This window comes from Ascidiella aspersa, chromosome 5, assembly GCF_963924565.1.
Source record: "Ascidiella aspersa chromosome 5, kaAscAspe10.2, whole genome shotgun sequence".
Classification (NCBI taxonomy): Eukaryota; Metazoa; Chordata; class Ascidiacea; order Phlebobranchia; family Ascidiidae; genus Ascidiella; species Ascidiella aspersa.
This window is the reverse complement of record NC_139451.1, coordinates 17443397-17454928: the sequence shown is the minus strand read 5'-3', so window position 1 is coordinate 17454928 and position 11532 is coordinate 17443397.

The window sequence follows — 11532 nt, the reverse complement described above, 5'->3', positions numbered from 1 at the left end:
TGATAGGACCAACTGATGTTATCTTTGTATAAAAGTTATATTCTAGAGCAGACCTGGGCAACATACGGCCCGCGGGCCACATCCGGCCCGCCAAGCAATTCAATCCGGCCCGCGGCTTATTTTCCTTACAATACATAGGCTAAAACAAGGGCGAGGTTTTATATATTTGGTTGTATCGTAAATACTCTTCCAGGGACGGATCTAGTCATGACCCCGAAAACTCTATATTGTTAGACTGTTTTAAACACTAAAACAGAAATTGTTTTCGCGCTTCGCGCGAATCTCTTCTGTGTTTCTCGTAACTTACACGCGATTTTGGGGCATCTTTACAGACAAATAGAGTCCTATGCACTGTGGCAATCTCCCCAACGAAAGTTACAAACTTACTCTCAATTTTGCGCCTCGGTCGAAAGTATTCCGTCTATAAAATAAGAACGAAATACCGTTTTTCTAAACTTTGAAATATACTGATCTACATTTTGTCAACCTAACTTAGTTAATGCCATGTTGTGTGTTTCTCCCGATGTATATCGTCTTTGCAATATGGCCATTGTAACGCAAGTAACACATCGGTACCTTAAAATCTTAAAAAGCGAAAAAAAAATTACATATTTTATTCCTAACCTTTGGGTCAACGCTCCCCACAACTTGATAAACGCCAATTTATTAAGCAATGTATGTTTTTTATCTGTGGTCAATGCGCCATATTGCCACCTCTAAATCTAAATTAAAGTTTACATTTTAAAACAATATAGTCCCATTTTTTTCGCGCTTCGCGTGACGTCTTGTGGCCTTCTTCAAATTCGACTTAAATTACATATTTTCGCACAACTCCAAATGTAATAACAAATTCATTGGCTTATTTGTGTTATACCGTCAGAGTATGACGTCATATCGCGTGTATTTTAGATCCTATTTTTGACCCGGCCCGCCACAACACTTTAAGTTTCTCATGCGGCCCGCGGTCAAAAATAATTGCCCACCCCTGTTCTAGAGCAGTGCTCCTCAACCGGTGTTCCGCGGCACACTGGTGTGCCGCGAGACCATGCCAGGTGTGCCGCGACGTTCCAGGAGATGTGTTGCGTTTTTAAGGACACTCTTAAATAATTATAATCAGTCAAATAAGTCCTAAGTTCATGGGAATACGGCCTAAATAGACAAAATAACGCTTGAACTGTAGTGAGAGTGCATTAGACGACCGGGGCCATTGGTCTGGCATCGGATGATTTGGTGTCGACGTTTCGAATCCTTTAGTTTGAATAAGCATTGGCTTGTTTGTCCCCGTTTGGTGTTATTGGTGGGTTATGGGTTGGGTTAGAAATTAAGGTATGGTTGGAGATAGGTGAAGTTAGTGATGGAATTAGGGGTGGGGTTTAAGGTCAGGTAGAAAAATCTAAGCCATTATTTCTTAGCATGATCTCAACTGAAATTGGATGCGGCCACGGCGGCTTTCCTAACCTTATATTACCTTTTTTTGCACATAGTAGCAAACTTTTGTCGCTTCCCGCGAATTCCATTTGTTTGAAAGTGTCTCTTAATATCCAAAAGCCCCTATTTTTTCAACGCAACTTTGTAATCAAAGTTGTACAAACTTAGCTAATTTAATTTTGTTGCATAGCATGTTCTGTTCTTTAAATAAGAACAAAATAAACGGCCCTGCTCAGTTTGCTATTTTTGCAGGATGTAAAAAAATATTATATGGCTCTCATGGAAGTACAACCAAGAATATTTGGCTTTTATGGCTCCCTTGGCTAAAAAGGTTCCCGACCCCTGTTTTAGGAAAACCGTAAAATAGCAAAATTAAAACATAAAAAAAATGTAATACATCAAATTTCCCGCGTGTTCAATCATTAATCGCTCCTTTATCTATGGGCTGCCTAATGTTTGCCTTTTTGTGTATTGTTGATCTTCATATATTTCGTAGGTGTGCCGCCAATTTTTTTTTAGCTCTGTTGGTGTGCCGTAGGTGAAAAAAGGTTGCGGAGCACTGATCTAAAGCAGCGGTTCTTTTAAACATTTATTTGTCATAATTATTGTCTTTAGTTATGCTTTATTATTAAATCATATAGAGTGTTTTATGATGTCTCTTGTCACTAAGCATCTATTATGCTGTTTTACTCGCTGACAGCAAATCGTTCGCATCAGTTAGAAAGTTGTTACTTTAGAAACAATCATGACTGCACCAGGGTTGCCAGATTGGCTTTTTTGACGCCAAATTACACAAATTTGGCTCTTTTTAAACATGGTTGGAGCAATGATACTATATAAACATAATTTAACTATTTTTCCAGCGGGTGGTAAGAATATTTTTCTGGGGGTGAGGTTGCTGGGGCTAGTTTCTTTCTTCTTTTTTGTGCAAGGGCCACGGTTTAGAAACCCTGACTTAAGGTTTTGCGTTAGTGAGTGGTTCCCTATTGATATATGTCACTGGTTTTCGTTGCGAAAAGATTTTTGACGTGCTTAGCGGTTGGGTATTTAATCGTTTTATTTCAAATAAGCACACATTAAAAGCAATTTTGTTTCAACAAAATGTAAAATGTTAGTTTGCGAAGACGAACAATTAGATGTTTCACAGTCACGCAGATAAATGCGTTAATTTATAAAACGCCATCCGATTAAATGCTGCTTCCACACAGGCTAAAAAATGTGACTCCATTTGTGGGGAAGTATTTAGTTAACCCATTCCATGCACAAAGCAAAAAAAATAGTCAAGGGACGACCAACATCTGTGCTGTAACAATTAACGATTAGAGAAATTGAAATGTTTTATTTAGAAGAATTAAAAATGTTAACCACTTTACACACTATTTAGCACTCAAGCCAGGATATTACCCTATCCGTAACATTACTATTTAGTAACATGGTAAATTACCTTTTTAAATCATCGGCAATAACACGCGGCTCAAGCAAATGACGCGAAGTAGGCCTACAACATAACATGTAATAGTTTTAAGAGGCCAGCTTGATCAAACCTTACATTTTGTTTAATCTATGCTTCAGATTGATTTGGTGCGGGAAATACGAATTTGTTATGGACGCAGCGCCTTTGCCAACATGTACGGCATAATATTGTTGCTGCTTTCACGAGGGCCGCATCCTAATTTAATGGTAGAAAGTATTTACCCAACTCATTTGTTTCACAATGGAGAAAATTACCTTCGGTTACAATTCAAATTACTTATACAAACCACCCTTAAAAATAGAGCCCTGAAAAATACCACCTGACAAAATATAAAACAACCGCAACCCCGTTAAGTTAATTATAGTTGCATTAAATTATTTTGTATTAGGTCTACATTAAGTTTATTTGCAGTTTCCAATATGCGTCCCGGATTTACGTTTCTAAAAAATGGCAAGCCTAACCATAGAGCAGTGTTTGTTAATCAGGTGAATGGTTAACCCCAGGGTGAATAAATGTTTTGCAAGGGTGAACCAACCAAAAGGGGTGAATAAGGGTGAACCGTCAGAAATGGCTGATAGTGTAGAGTGCATAAATATGGAATAATTACCGACTAAGAAGGTTTTTTTGTTTACTGTAAGTTTTATGATGTAGGCTACTTGATTATGTGAGAGAATTATTCTATGCGAAGCATCGCTAACTCCCAAGTGTTAAATGCTAAACGGCCTGTTCTGCCATTGTCTCTGCGGTCAGCAGTGGGAATGTCTCTAGCTATTTAAGACCGCCGCTATCCGCTTGTAAAATAACTTCTTCTTTGTTAACATCTTGCTGTTCGCCACTTTAACATTTGCAGGTAGCATCTCCTATATGCTAACTTGTCCGCATACTATAGTTTGAACTGGGTGTTCGCTTATCAGATAATACAATTATTAATCACTGAAAGCATTGTGGTTGGCTATAACGAGTTATACGCACGCAACCTAAAATTAAGTCAGGAGTTCAACAAACTAAACTCGTGCCCCACAATAGCTTGCGAGCAGGGTGGGATATTCCGGGTGTTCATTTTGTGCTATTATATATAGACGAGATAGTTTTATCATATCATTAGACAAGGGTGAATGAAATCTGGAGATAGATGCTAGGGGTGAACAAAACTAAATTTTTTTAAAGTGCTCTATGCTTGCACGATACAGCATAAAGCAATGTTGTCAATCAGAGGCGAATACATACAAAAATAAAATGGGCTAGTACAGTGGTCTCCAACCTTTTCAATAAGCGACCCCAATTTAGATAAAAATAAATCAGAATTTACATTGCGACCCTATTTTGTTTTTAGATAGGAATAAAAATATTTAAAAATAAAAAAATAATGCTGGAACTAAATAACACGAGCGAATATGCGTAAATTATACAGTACAAATTTCCAGAGTACTGTCGCTATATGTGCACCAAAATGATTCAGTTTAATTTAAATTATGAATTTGAATCACACGAACGAATACAAAAAATTCAATTTGTTTTAACAATAAATTGCATTTAGTGTGGTGGGTGGGCCAGCTTAGTGTCCACCAGTTATAAAAACGAGGCTCCACTTTGCATAAGCAAAACGGTTATGCTCTATTTCAAGCGATTTATGGTATTTCGTTTTTAATATGCTCGTTGCGCTGAATTTCGCTAAAAAACAAAGCTATTTTGTTGAAAACGGAAATAGAAGTTAACTTACAAAATTAGACAGAATCGGGTAAGTTAACTGCATCGAAATCCAAAAGGTAATATTTTTTGCTGAAATCTTAACCTACCAGTTCTTAAGAGCAAAAACACCTATTTTATGTAGAACAGCGGCCCACTGGTGGGCCATAAGAACATTTGAGGTGGGCCACAGACCAATTTAAAAAAGCTAGATTTAGTTTCATTTGTGTCATGATATTTAATTTTACAGGAATAATGGTTTAGAGAAGAATTACAAAGGAATGTGAAGGGGTGGGTCTGCGTTAATGAGTCGTCATTTATATAATTGCCAAGATGAATCGACCACACTCCTACAAGATTTGAGATGGCCTGTCTTCGTGAGGCCAGACAGGTCCAATTCTTTCCTTTAGTTCAGATACATGAACAGTCAATTTTTGCTGTCTTCAGTCAAAGCTGTAAAAGCCTCTCCCTGCACTAGGCAGTACTGGTTGATACTGGTTGATACTATTTTTTATTCGATTGTGTCACTATACTTATTGGCGAAAATATTTCTAAAATGCACAGGAAATATTGACGTAGATATTCTTACAATTTTCAATAATAAATCACGTGACAACAAGGCGTGGTCTAAACCTTTTTCTCTCGACTCTTATAGACGGAAATAATATTTTTGTCCAAATATGGCTTGAACAAAAGCGCTTCGATCTACATTGTGACGTAACTGGCGTTCAATTCTAAAATAATGGATTGTTGACAATAAGGCGAATTTCAAAACAAAGCGCTCACATTAAACGGATATACGTAACATCACATTCAGCTCTGACGCATAAAAATTGGTGTAACAAGGCATTCGTTGCAAGAAATCTACGTAACGGAATTTTACCGAAAACTTTCCGCTTATCGTTTGCACATTGGCTGCAAGGAGTGACGTAAACATTACATATGGTTACAAAGAATTTAGGCCATAGATTTTTACTGAAAATTTTCCGTTACGACACATCGATTAAAACAAAAATTCTCTGTGTAAACACAATATGACAAAATGGCTTCTACAAATATTCCCACGCTAGATTTTGGAACAGCTTGCATATTAAAAGCTGGTTATTTGTTTGTGAAATGTGTGTGGACACGTGGACGCGAAAATTGTTCGATCACATAACGCATTTGCGCAATTGTTTTAGTCAGATTCCTGATTCCTCGAGAAAGTTTTCTCTTTGGTGCCTGAATTAGCAACCGAGGACTTTGATGTCAGCGTTCGCTGAGTTGCTCGAAATTGTTGTGTGCTTGACACACCATTGCATTGCTGTGGATTGAGCTTTTCAGGCGATCTGTGCGGCAGCAGGGGAAACTCCCTGTTTGGTGCGTTGTAATTTTGACGTCACCGGAAAGCCATTCATTGTGCGCTGCGCTGTGCTGTGACCTTTCGCTGTCCAACGTGCTTTTGTATTCTGAAAAATGCGAAATATTTTTCGGCAGATGTGTGTTCGTATGTCTGGAACATTTTTATTGCAACACTTCAAACTTAGGTTATTAACATTTTGGTTATAGACACACATATTTTCTATACTTATATATATATATAGGCGCGACAGGTTACACTTAAAGTTTGAGACAATTAAGTACTGCAATTTGTAATTACTCACGTTACATCTTTTGCGATTCAATACAAAATTAAATTCTATTGATTTTTAACATTGAGCAACATTTCCTTAAAAATTTGCATTTTTTTTTAGTTTGCACAATTCGTTCAATGTAAGTTTTAAAATAACGACGCATCACAAGAAAATACGCTTTGAAGTTGTTGCTTATTCACTATTGCTTTCAACAAAAGGCAGGAAATGGGGTGTTCCTAAAGTTGTGATTTGAAAGCTAATGTTTCGCGTGTGGATAAATCATTATGCTTGATACGAGATGTTTAAACTCGTGTGTAAACGCGGCTGCGTGATGAGAGAAAAACAGACAAAAACCCAAAACGTACCAAATGTTTAAAAGAATTCGGAAATTTAACACAAAATTATTTCGTGCACAACAAAATTAAATCGTGATTGACAAGTTTAACGCGTTGATTTCAAACTATTGAGCTCCAAGCACAAAAATTAAGCTCTTTTAACATTTATCAAAATATCGTGCGATCGATGTTTAAGCTTAGACTTCATAGATATAGACTATACATAATTTGCGAAATGCGATACATAATGGTTTAATAAAAAGTCGCACTAAAACAATTTACAGACCTTTCGGTCGGTATTTTAATAATTATACATATATATATTAAAAGTATAAGATTTTCACCTGATAAACTAGGCAGAATCAGTTATTGTGAAATCCATAATTCCGTTTCGTTTTCCATGATTCCAAACGGTGGTGATGTCTTTATCGGCAACGCTTGTTTGTATTTCGTGTTTCGAATTCCAAGCAAATGCTTTGCTGACGCTATGGAGCGTCTCTTCACGTATCTTTCGATGAGATTAATTTCTTCTAAAGCTGGCTTCTTGCAAGTTCCAAACATGACAGTTTTTAGGCGGCCGTTTGTAGGTGGTCCATACAGATTAAGGCACATATTTTTTTTTTGAGCTTCGTTTCTTCAGTCTTCTTGGGAAAGTAGTTTGCAGGTGGTTCGTTCCTCACTCGGGGCACCAATTTGTAGGGGTATGGGTCTAGTTTAATGAGTCGTCATTTATATAATTGCCAAGATGAATCGACCACACTCCTACAAGATTTGAGATGGCCTGTCTTCGTGAGGCCAGACAGGTCCAATTCTTTCCTTTAGTTCAGATACATGAACAGTCAATTTTTGCTGTCTTCAGTCAAAGCTGTAAAAGCCTCTCCCTGCACTAGGCAGTACTGGTTGATACTGGTTGATACTATTTTTTATTCGATTGTGTCACTATACTTATTGGCGAAAATATTTCTAAAATGCACAGGAAATATTGACGTAGATATTCTTACAATTTTCAATAATAAATCACGTGACAACAAGGCGTGGTCTAAACCTTTTTCTCTCGACTCTTATAGACGGAAATAATATTTTTGTCCAAATATGGCTTGAACAAAAGCGCTTCGATCTACATTGTGACGTAACTGGCGTTCAATTCTAAAATAATGGATTGTTGACAATAAGGCGAATTTCAAAACAAAGCGCTCACATTAAACGGATATACGTAACATCACATTCAGCTCTGACGCATAAAAATTGGTGTAACAAGGCATTCGTTGCAAGAAATCTACGTAACGGAATTTTACCGAAAACTTTCCGCTTATCGTTTGCACATTGGCTGCAAGGAGTGACGTAAACATTACATATGGTTACAAAGAATTTAGGCCATAGATTTTTACTGAAAATTTTCCGTTACGACACATCGATTAAAACAAAAATTCTCTGTGTAAACACAATATGACAAAATGGCTTCTACAAATGTAAATTTATTGTTCAGCCGCAAGTATCTTACTGATGCACGGTTGAACAAATAATCTGTTTTGAAATATGTTCTGCTGTGTTTTGTTCTAAATCTATTATACAGTTTTTATTCTTTCATAAAAATGTATTGGGCAAAAGAATTTTTTTGCAACGTAAATGGGCCACGAAAGAAAAAAGGTTGAGAACCACTGATTTAGAAGAAACAAAGTTAGCTATCTTTGCTACTCAGTCACGTTTATTAGCGTGACGTCATTGTAAAGAAAACAAAATATATAAATCGTACTAAAACAGCAGAAATTTGGTGAGTTATAGCGACCGCAGAAAAATTTTAGGCGACCCCACTTGGGGTGGCGACCCACAGGTTGGGAGACCACTGGGCTAGTAAACCACGGAGTCAAACTGAGCTCTAACAGGATCTTGACAACCTGGTTTTGCGCTATTTCGACTGGCGGCCCGCACGTTCCTAAGAGGTATAGTCCAGGTTTTTAACCGCTTGCTAAGCGGGTTAAGCAAATTTCAATCTCATAGGTTGGTTTTTATTTTAGGGTTTGTTGTTAAAATTAAAATAACTTTCATACAGTTATTAGTTTAACTTTCATACAGTTATTAGTTTACATATAGGCCTAATAGTTAATGGATGTTGTTAAGAATATTTGCAGAAAGGGGCAATAGGCCTATCCTAAATGTACCTTAATAAGTAGCCTATATATTTACCACGCAATATGATAATTTGAATTATTTTTATCAGTTATAGCAGCCTCATGCATATACAAGAGTATATCCTTCGAGATGCGATTTTAATGTTAGAAATGCTATAACAAATTAATATTAAACTTTTAGACAAAAATTTGTCTTTTGGCAAAACTAGGTATCCAACCTTTTTAACTGACTTAAAGAGAGTAAACAAACATACCAAAAAAGTAATAAGCAGGCCGGGTTACCATCTGCTCAAACCAAAAAATAAGCACGCTACTCAAAAAAATAAGCACGCGACTCAAAAAAGCGCACTACTGAAGACCAGGAGGAGATCCAGGATTGAGGAGGTGAAATCCAAGCTTTTAGGAATAATGTCATGAAATAAAAACTTAAAAACACCTTTTTTTGTATGCGCAAAACATAGCTTAATCGCGCGAAGCACGAAAAAATGCGTTTATTTGCTTGAAATTGGCAAGTTTACCACCCTTATTTAATGCAAGCTTTGTTAACTTTTTTGTGTCAGAGCGCACATGTACGTAGGCCAACACCTTTTAAAACGTGGTGCATGATGGCAGCATGGAACTCCTGCAGCCGACGCTACCTGGTAGTTAAGTTTAGTTTTGGCGGAGTTTGGCTTGTAATAAAATAAAAATTTGCTTCTAGCAATTTTTGTTGTTGTTATTGTGTTTTCCATAGCCTCTCGGCTGATTTCGCAATCACAACAACAGCAATCATCGTAGCTATTTGCCTTTCGACTTCATTTGACATTAGAAAATTCGTTTTCATGTTTATCACAAAAAAAATGCTTATGCTGACTCATTCTCTTAATAACATTTTGTCAGTACTGACATACGTATGCCTAACCTAAATTGCCAGTCCTCACGTCAAGCCGAAAGTTTACTTGATTGCTAAAGCAAAAAAATCCAGTGTGATTGTGTAATTTAATGCATTGTTGTTATAATCTGGGTCAAAGAACCTGGCAAATATCCATAAAAAAGTCTTTCATTCTCCGTTAATGAAAATTGTAAAAGAATTGATAAAGAACACTTTTAGAAACTAAAAGACAAACTAAACACACACCTCTAAAATAAGCACGTTTCTTAAAGCACGGTATGGCAACCCTGGTAATAGGCCTAAAACAGGGATGGCGACCCGCGGGTCACAAAGTGACGACACCATAGATTTCTAATGACCCACTGGTCTCTCTAGAACAGAGGTTCCCAACGTGGGCGGTACCGCCCCCTTGTGGGCGTTGGCGAGTTACAGGGGGGCGTTTTGGGTCTGTTTCTAATTTGGGGGGCGCTGAATGCACATAAGGGGGCGTTACATAAAAGTACTTATAGGCTAAATTTTATAAAAAGTTCACATAACAATAGTAACAAACAGGACTGTAGGTAACTTTTAACCTTAAATGTCAATTTTCGTACTGCGAACTTGTAGTAGTTTTCCGACCATTGTTACGTAATAATTGACTTTCTTATGTAAAGTTGTTGGTTGTTGTTGCGTTCACAGTTTTATATGCGGCAAAATGTTTGTATATTTAAAGCGGGGGTCGCCAACTTACGGCCCGCCACCTCTTTGACAACTAGACACGAGTCCATTTTAAATACTTTTTAAATTTTTCGCGCTTCGCGCGAATGATCTTACAAAGTCCAGTTTGTTTACGTTTTGATGCTGTCTTTGTAATATATTAGCGCTTTTTTACCGTTGTGAACAAACGGAAAACGTATTCAAAAATATGAGACATATATTTTTTAACATTTCATTATTTTTTCGGCAATGTAGTTAATACTAGCACGAAACTTAAAAGAAATGTTTGTATACACCAAAAAAATCGCGCTCGCTTCGCTCACCTGGACTTAAAGAGCTTAACAAACACTCAATTACACTAGCTATAAACACTAAGGTTATCACGTTTCCTCAAACTAGTTTTATAACACTTTTCATATAGCATGAATGAAAAAAATCCGAGGTCCGCCTAATTCACAGTTGTTCTAACATTCCAATAACGCAATTCTTAGTTAACATTTTGTGCGGCCCACAGATACCTTTCAGAGTTTGATTGGTTCCCGTGACAAAAAAAGGTTGCCGACCCCTGATTTAAAGTATTGGTACAGAAAGTTGAGTTTTTCCTGGTAATGACATAACCTGGTGAATTAATGTATCCATAAATTCCTATAGTGAATGTATGTTAGACAACCTAAAATAAGACTGACAGCTTATCGAAACGAAAGTGAAGACAATATGATGTTAGGCAACGATTATTACAATACTTTACTCTAAAGCAATATGAGGGGGGCGATATGAAATAATATTGAGCCCAAGGGGAAACTAGTGTCAAAAAGGTTGGGAAACACTGCTCTAGAAATATCGAAATGGTATCAATCATTTTCAGAAAACGATAAATGCAAAACATGCAATTCTCCGTTAGATAGCACTTTACTGTTTAAATCAAGGCTGCCTAATTTGCGGGTCTTGCACAAGTGTTTTAGTGATGATGATTAGGTCTACGTTAACTGCTGTTCAACAAATGCGAACAGAAAACCAGATGACTAAAATAATTTTGTTTATCGCTGTAAGTGTAAAACGTAAAGGGTGGCGATCCAAGGGAAATTGAGCTGGCACACTAAAAACTCTAAAAACCCTGGTTTAACCATCTGAAAGCTTTCCTGCTGAACTCCTGTAATCCCTTAAAAAATGCTGCAGCATTTGTTAACTGTATGTTCCTAATGCGCGTGGAAATCCGAATTTGGAAATCGTTCAAAAACCTGGAATTACCAACGCAGACTATATTACACTAATTAAATAAATTACCCACTTGTGTATTTTG